The sequence below is a fragment of the Drosophila novamexicana genome, unplaced genomic scaffold (assembly GCF_003285875.2).
Source record: "Drosophila novamexicana strain 15010-1031.04,08,12 unplaced genomic scaffold, DnovRS2.1 tig00000820-arrow-pilon, whole genome shotgun sequence".
NCBI classification, from domain to species: Eukaryota; Metazoa; Arthropoda; class Insecta; order Diptera; family Drosophilidae; genus Drosophila; species Drosophila novamexicana.
Genome location: NW_020824828.1, coordinates 2,549,272 through 2,556,499, shown reverse-complemented (window position 1 = coordinate 2,556,499; position 7,228 = coordinate 2,549,272).

Sequence of the window (7,228 nt, the reverse complement as noted above, 5' to 3'; positions counted from 1 at the left end):
TTTTGGTAACTCTACCCGCTACGCTGCAAATTAAATACGTGCAACGCCATACTATGCGATTCTCAAGAACTCAAGTGAGTCCTACTAGCTTGCATGATGCAATTACAGTGTTGTGTTCAAGAAGTGAGTTGGACGATTAATTAAGTTTCCTTTTTCTATTTATATATGTTTGTAAGAATGGATGTATGTTTGTATTTATGTATGTATGTATGTGTGTATGTATGTGTGTATATTTGTATGAATATATCTATGTAAGTACGGACGGATGTATGTGTGTATGTACACAGTTATGTTCGCTTACGCATTGCAAGCATTCTTTAAATATAGTGTTGTGTTAAGAAAATGTGTTTCGCGAATTTTCACGCGTCTTTATAGGCTTTATGGCAAATCGTTTTGCAACAGTAAGGACTCTATTAACGGACAAGACTATTATTTGGACGTCAGTGGTTTTGGCCGGACATTTAATCGCAACCTTTTTGCATCCATTCGGCAGATACTTTATTATATTTTTATGCATATGTATGTATATGTTTTTTTATCTATTTGAACTAAAGTAATTACTAAATTTTTAGATTTTCATATGCTGTCACACATACATAAATACCCATTCTCATAATACCGAGCCATATGTAATATCTTTCTCTCTCTTTCTCTTTCTTTCTCTCTCTTTGTCACTCTCTCTCCCTCGTTTGCTCTCTAGGCTTATTACCTATTGCATTCCTAGAATTTTTTATTCTTTGGCTTTGCAGCTGCATTTCTTTTACAATAATTTCTCACTTGCTTTACGACTGGCAGCTACAACAAAATGAGGGGCAGATTTAGTGGGCGACCAGAGCTAACGTGCAGCTGTGCAGGTGTCTCCCACGCACACACACACGCACACACACACACACACACGCGCAGACACACGTGCACCGTGTGCTGTCAAGTGCGCTTATGGCTGTCATGACGCCCATAACATTGTCATCAACATTAGTTTTGCAATGCGGGGGCGCCGCCGCTAGATGGCGCTGCTCTGCGCCCAACTGCGCAGCGTTTTGCATTGCTTTGCCCGTTTCGCACTGCTGTTGTTGTCATTGTTGTTGTTGTTGTTGTTGACATCGCTACAAAAATTGGTGCAAAATGCTTCAGTTTGTGTGCGTTATTTTTGTGTGTGTTGCGTATGCTGCTCTTACACAAACACACACACACAAAGATACACATCTATACAGACAGGCAGACCTGCATGCACATCAATGTAGCATGTGTGCTTAAGATAAAAATCTCGCCGCTAAATGTGTGTGTGTGGGTGTGCAGCTGCAAGTGCTTCTGTCAACGCAGCTCAGCTACACAGTTATTGGTAACGCCACAAAAACTAGGCTATAGTCTAAAGCAACGCTCACACACACAAAGACACATGCATAATTAAGCGTTGACTATTTGTAAATTTTAATAAGATGGCCGCCCAAAGCAACAAATTTCCCAGCCACCCCTCTAATCTGACATAAGGTTATTGTGACGTGGGCGGGGATTGTTGCAGCAAGGGTTTGGGATTGGGGATGGGCTTTGGCTGCTGCACTGACAAAACAATATAAAATAAGCATGAATAATTAGAATATGTTAAGTGTTTTGGGGCCAGGCGCACACTCGACATACGTAGGTGCATGTGTGTGTGGGTGTGTACGTGGGCGCCCGCATATTGTATATTTATATACAGTCAGTCAGTCAGTCAAGTTGGGCGCATACAAAAGCCACGCCCACACAATACGTTGTCGTCACTCGCACAGGTAAACAAAAAAAAGCGACTCGAGTGCCCACCTGACTTTTTGTCATTCAAATGAAAACTGTACGTCGTCACACTCACACTCGCACTCACACTCAAACGTGTACTCAAATCCGTTCCCATACTCATACGTATACTCAGTCGCATAGCCATCGCGACCGTCATCATCATCATCTTTTATCATCATCATCATTATCATCATCATCATCGTTGTAGTAGTCATCAACAGCTCTACAACATGTACACACCCACACACCCACACACACACACTGGCACACCTACACACCTGCTCTGATTGCTTTGTTCAGCATTTTTCCAACAATTTCTCTGTCGCTGCATCTTTTGCATTGCATACACTTAGGCGCGACTTTTCACTTGTATTTGTATGCGTGCCTAGTCGTTGTTTGCTTCTTCATTTTCTTTCCAGTGGTGCTTCTTCTTTCTCTCGTTGTTGCTGTTGTTGCCTGGCATAGAAAAATTTACAATGCAATTGAGTATGCAAATATTGCCTACTTGTCATGTAGACAAATACAACGCCCATCTGTGCCCCCCATACCCTTACCCTTACTCCAACACTAACACACATGCTCTTGTCTCCTCTTGCATATGCATGTGGATGCGAGTGTGTGTGTATGTGTGCTGCACATTTGTTATTGTTAGGATGCGTCTTCATTGTTGTTGCAATTTTCGAAATTAAAATAACAATATGGAAGACACCGGGCGGATCACATAGCCAAACGCAACTGCAGATGCCATGAGAGAACGCCAAATGAGGTCTATGCACTCATATGGATTCTGAAAAAAGTAACTAAGGTAATAGCACAAAAGTAATTCATATGAAGCTCTCTAAGGCCTCAACAAGGGTTCTTCCTTATAATTCTGTATCTGTTGCATAAATTGATATTTGTTATTCAGTTCTTCTCTTTTCTTCTCTCTTCTCTCTACTCTCTACTCTCTATTCTATTCTACATTACTCTCCTCTACTCTACTGGACTCTTCTCTTCTCTTATCCCTTCATGTCTCCATTCTTCTATTCTATTCTCTTATCTTGTCGTACTTTCTCTTATCTTGTCTAGCTTTCCCTAATCTTCTCTTTTCATCTCTACGATACGATTATATCTTATCATATCTAATCCCCTATTCTCTTAACCTCTCTTCTCATCTCAGACGTGTGTTCTGTGTTCTATAGGAAACGTATATCTTCCATGGTTATTTCCACTATAATTCCCATCGAGATGCAGGCCTAAGTTTTAATAAATATCTCAAATTTATATTCATATTATTCTCCATGCTTGGTCTTAAAAGTCAGCGAAGACACCTCATCGAAACTTTTACGCAACTTATTTATCTCCGCCTCGGAGATCCCGCTTTATGCGCGTGTTCCGGCTGACATTTATGTCTATGCCATTTATAAGCAATGTTTTTATTTATTACAAATTTGTTGGTATTAAAAATGTACGAGTATATTGTAGGTACATGGGATATGTGAGAGGTGAAGCACCGTCTACCAGGAAAAAAAACTTTGCTCAAGTAAATCATTGTCTCTGGGCGGGGTAACGAGATGCCCTTGCCCAGCCCCTGCCACTGCTTTGCTCTCTGCTGGAACAATGGCAATGCATGGAACTGGCGGTTATGTATTTCTCTTTGGCATCCAAAAATGTCGAGAAATTAATGGCACTTGGCAAAATTTATGGGCGCTGTGATATTTGTGTGTCTCGCTTTTGGGTAACTTCTGGAATGGGCACTCGAAACGGCTTTGGATGCCGTTGGATGTCAATTGGAAAATGAGTGACTGCTGTAATACTAAGTTAAGATATTTTGAGCAAAAGCATTCGTATAGCCAAGCCGGGTTTTCCATGTTAACAATGTTAAATAGGAAAGAAGTTAAATTCGAGCTTGTAAGCTGTGTTCAACTCTTTTATGTAGGGTTTAGTTGGTCTGTCTGAGAAACAACCACTTCGATCTCTAAAAAGTTTGTATATTAATTAAAAAGGACATCCAGTTTTAAATATTTATTTGGATTTCTGAAACGTCGCAGCTGGATCATCAAATTCTCACAGTTCGTATTCAAGATAATCAGATATGAAGCTTCTATTGTTATTTTTTAGTTTATATTTCGGTTATATCCGAGTCGTGTGTGGAAAGGGTTTTTGCTAAGCTATTGTTGTTGTTGATGTTTTTTTTTTTCTGTGGCAGTAAATTCAATTTACAAAATGTGTGCGAAGGTAATGCAATTTATTTGGACTCATAATAAAAATTAATAACGAAAACGTGTCGGGCCGCTCGGAGGTCGCATCAACTGAGCCACTAATATGACTAAGCAGGAAAAAGAAAAAAAAAATAGGAAAGAAAAATAGAAAATAGAAAATAGAAATTGTGGGTGCGTTTAGTGCCATGCTCCGCATATTGTCTATCCAATAAAAATCAAACAAATTATGCTAACAAACGGGATTTCATAGCTCGTTTTATGTGCCGCCGTTGCCCGGTTTAGTAGAGTCCCGTTCTGTGCTGTCCTGTCCTGGTGATTTGCTCAATAACCCTTGTAATATAAACAGAGCCCCCAGAGCCCTGGACTGGCGCAGGAGAAGGAGCAGTAGCGGAACATGCTTGGACGGCGCGGAAGGGGCCCCGCAAACATAAACACAAAGCCACCCACACATGACATGACTTTCACTTGGCAGCAGTCCATCAGCTGCCGGACAAGGAGACGGTCCAGGATCTAACGTAGCCAGCAAAAAAAGGACATGACTTGAAAATCACTTAATCTACTTGCCACTGGGGGTGACCAGAAAAAAAAGCAGCACACAGGACAAACAAGGCCAAGGCAAAGAAAATGCCGAGTGAAATCGAAACTGAAAGCGTAACCCTTTCAAATGGCCCCCGCCCCCGCCGGTACACTCTTCAGATCTGCCACACCCAGACCCTCTGCATACTTAAGGGCGCGTCCGGTTAACCCCAAAAGGCGCACACACACGCTGAGGTCGAGGCGATAGATCGTGGGCGCAACTATTTGCTTCGGCCAGGACATCCGCACAAATCAACAAACCATGACAACGGCATATTTCATATATGAGCCAAGGGGAAAAAGGGCAAAAAACGAGGGCGTTCAAAATTATTGCAAATCACTAAAACCAACAACAAAAACAACAACAAACTGGATAAAAATGCGCCAAGAAACTGGGCAGACAAATTCGTGAACAACCACCGCGCGCCGCGTCCTTGTTAAAGGCTTCGCTGAAAGGGAGCAGGCGGCGTAATTGAATTCAATCAAAATTGTTTGGTCCATCAAACAGACAATTACAAGCCATACACAGTACTGTCAATACCCTAACAATGACAGAGAGTGCACAGCAATGAGGCAAAGAAACAAACACAACAAGATGCTAAAAAAAATTGCAACATCAACCCCTCGTTCTTGCTTTCTTTTTGGGCATTTCATAAAGTTGTCAGTCAAAACGTGCCCCGACCCTGAACATGATATGCCCGACCATATGCCTAGTGTGTGAGTCTCTGATGTCGATATGGAACTGTGGAACACACACGTAGACAAGCAATTTGTCAATCGCTCGATTTGATGAGCTTAGGACATTGCCAATGGATTTACCGCTTCCTCCTCGTTGGCGAGGAACGAGTACAAAGGGGGTTGGAAAGCCCATAAAAGAGTTAAGAGCTGTTTAAGTCAGAGACAAATATGCGTGTACTATATAATATTATTGGTGCTTTGGAGCTTTGCCAATTTGCAAGACAGATCTCTACATTAAGTTGCCATTAAAGCTTTCGAAGATCAGCTCGAGTTTTTCTACATTACGTAAAGAAAAAATATACTAGAGCTTTCAAGTAACTTTCGAGGTTAAGAATATTTATTTTATTATTTCGATAATAATAAATAATTGACATAGAGTATTTGGGCATTGGATACTCGAAGAAGTTATTTGGCAGGATGATTGTGCACTAGCTTACAATTAGAACAAAATGCCATTGGGTATCAGAGCTTCTAATATTTAATGCATTTATTTTTAGGATAATGCTTTTTATTACTAAGCTTTCTTTAAAGATTTCGCAGATCAGCCTATATTAACACTTTATCATAATTATAAACATACAACATTGAGTATTTGTACTTTTAGCATATCACATGAATTGAGCGCGTTTTAAGATAAGTTGGAATCATTTCATTACTTGATCATGTACTTAAAGCTTTTTAAAGAGCTTCAGAGATGCTCCTAAATGGAATATTATAAGTAAGTAATGTAGAGCTTTTAATGGAAATCGTAAGATATGATATTTTTTGCTGATTTTGTAGTCAAAGGTCTTAATACAGTTTTCTATATATTTGAAGATCAGATCAGCAAATGTCACTAAAAAAGCTTTGGCTTAGTTCGCAGATTCGTTTACTATGGAATTTCGTTCGTCCTACCAAATATTGATTCAAATGGACTGCTTTTCTTAGCCGCTACAGCAATAGATTTAACTGTATCGGTTTTAGAAGGTCTTATAAATTTTTGTATGGGCCATTGAAAGCTCTTAAGCTGCAGCCGCCTTTCCATTCTAGATATTTTTCTATAGCTTTTCTATGGCCACCCCCGCAACTATGTGCATTGCTTTTTTGCCAAATCACTTGACCAATTTGTCAAGTGGCACTTAAGCGTGTGCGTCTGCCCCGAATCTGAATCCGAATCCCAAACGCCGAGCCCCTTACCCCATACCCGTTGATTTGTAGCTGGGCTGTATTGCTCGGACCGGGGTGGATACGCGTGTTACTTGTAGTCGTCGTGTTTGCGGTGGCCTCCTTCGAGTTTGCCCTTATCCTTGTTACAATTTGCATGCATTGTGGTGGGGCCCATTTATTCAGTTACAGCCCCAGACCCCAGGCCGGAGATTTGGCTGCGGCATCATCTTCAGCTGAAGCCATTCATCCATACATCGCTCCGAGCTTGTGTTTATCTTTTGGCTCTTGGCCCAGTGATAAAAAAGTCACTTGTCATTTCTTTTCAACCCTCCCGCCCGCCTGCATCCCCCCCGGACGACCCTCTTGCTGGCCACTTATGCCCAGCTATTTACTTTCTTTTTTTTATGATTTTATTAGCTGCAAAAACAAGCAATTTTGTTACAATGTTTATTGGTTATAGTGTTTCCCCGGGAGCCGAAGGGTTCGCAGGATGAGGGTACGCTCGATTTGGAATTCGTCCGGCGCTGCTTTGATGTGCCCTTAAAAATCATAAGCGTGAGTTATGCTCTATGCTTCTTATGACTGACGGTGGCCAAGGGGTTGCTACCACCCCCCGCCACCTACTCCACATATGTGTTGTGACTTTGCATGTGTGGATATGGCTAGGAATATGACCATAGATATGGATATGGATATGGATATGGATATGGGTATGGCCCTTTGCTAGCCTAGGGCAAATTGCGTCAGCGATTTGGCTTGATTTGTGTGATTTGATTTGATTTGATTTGATTGTGTGT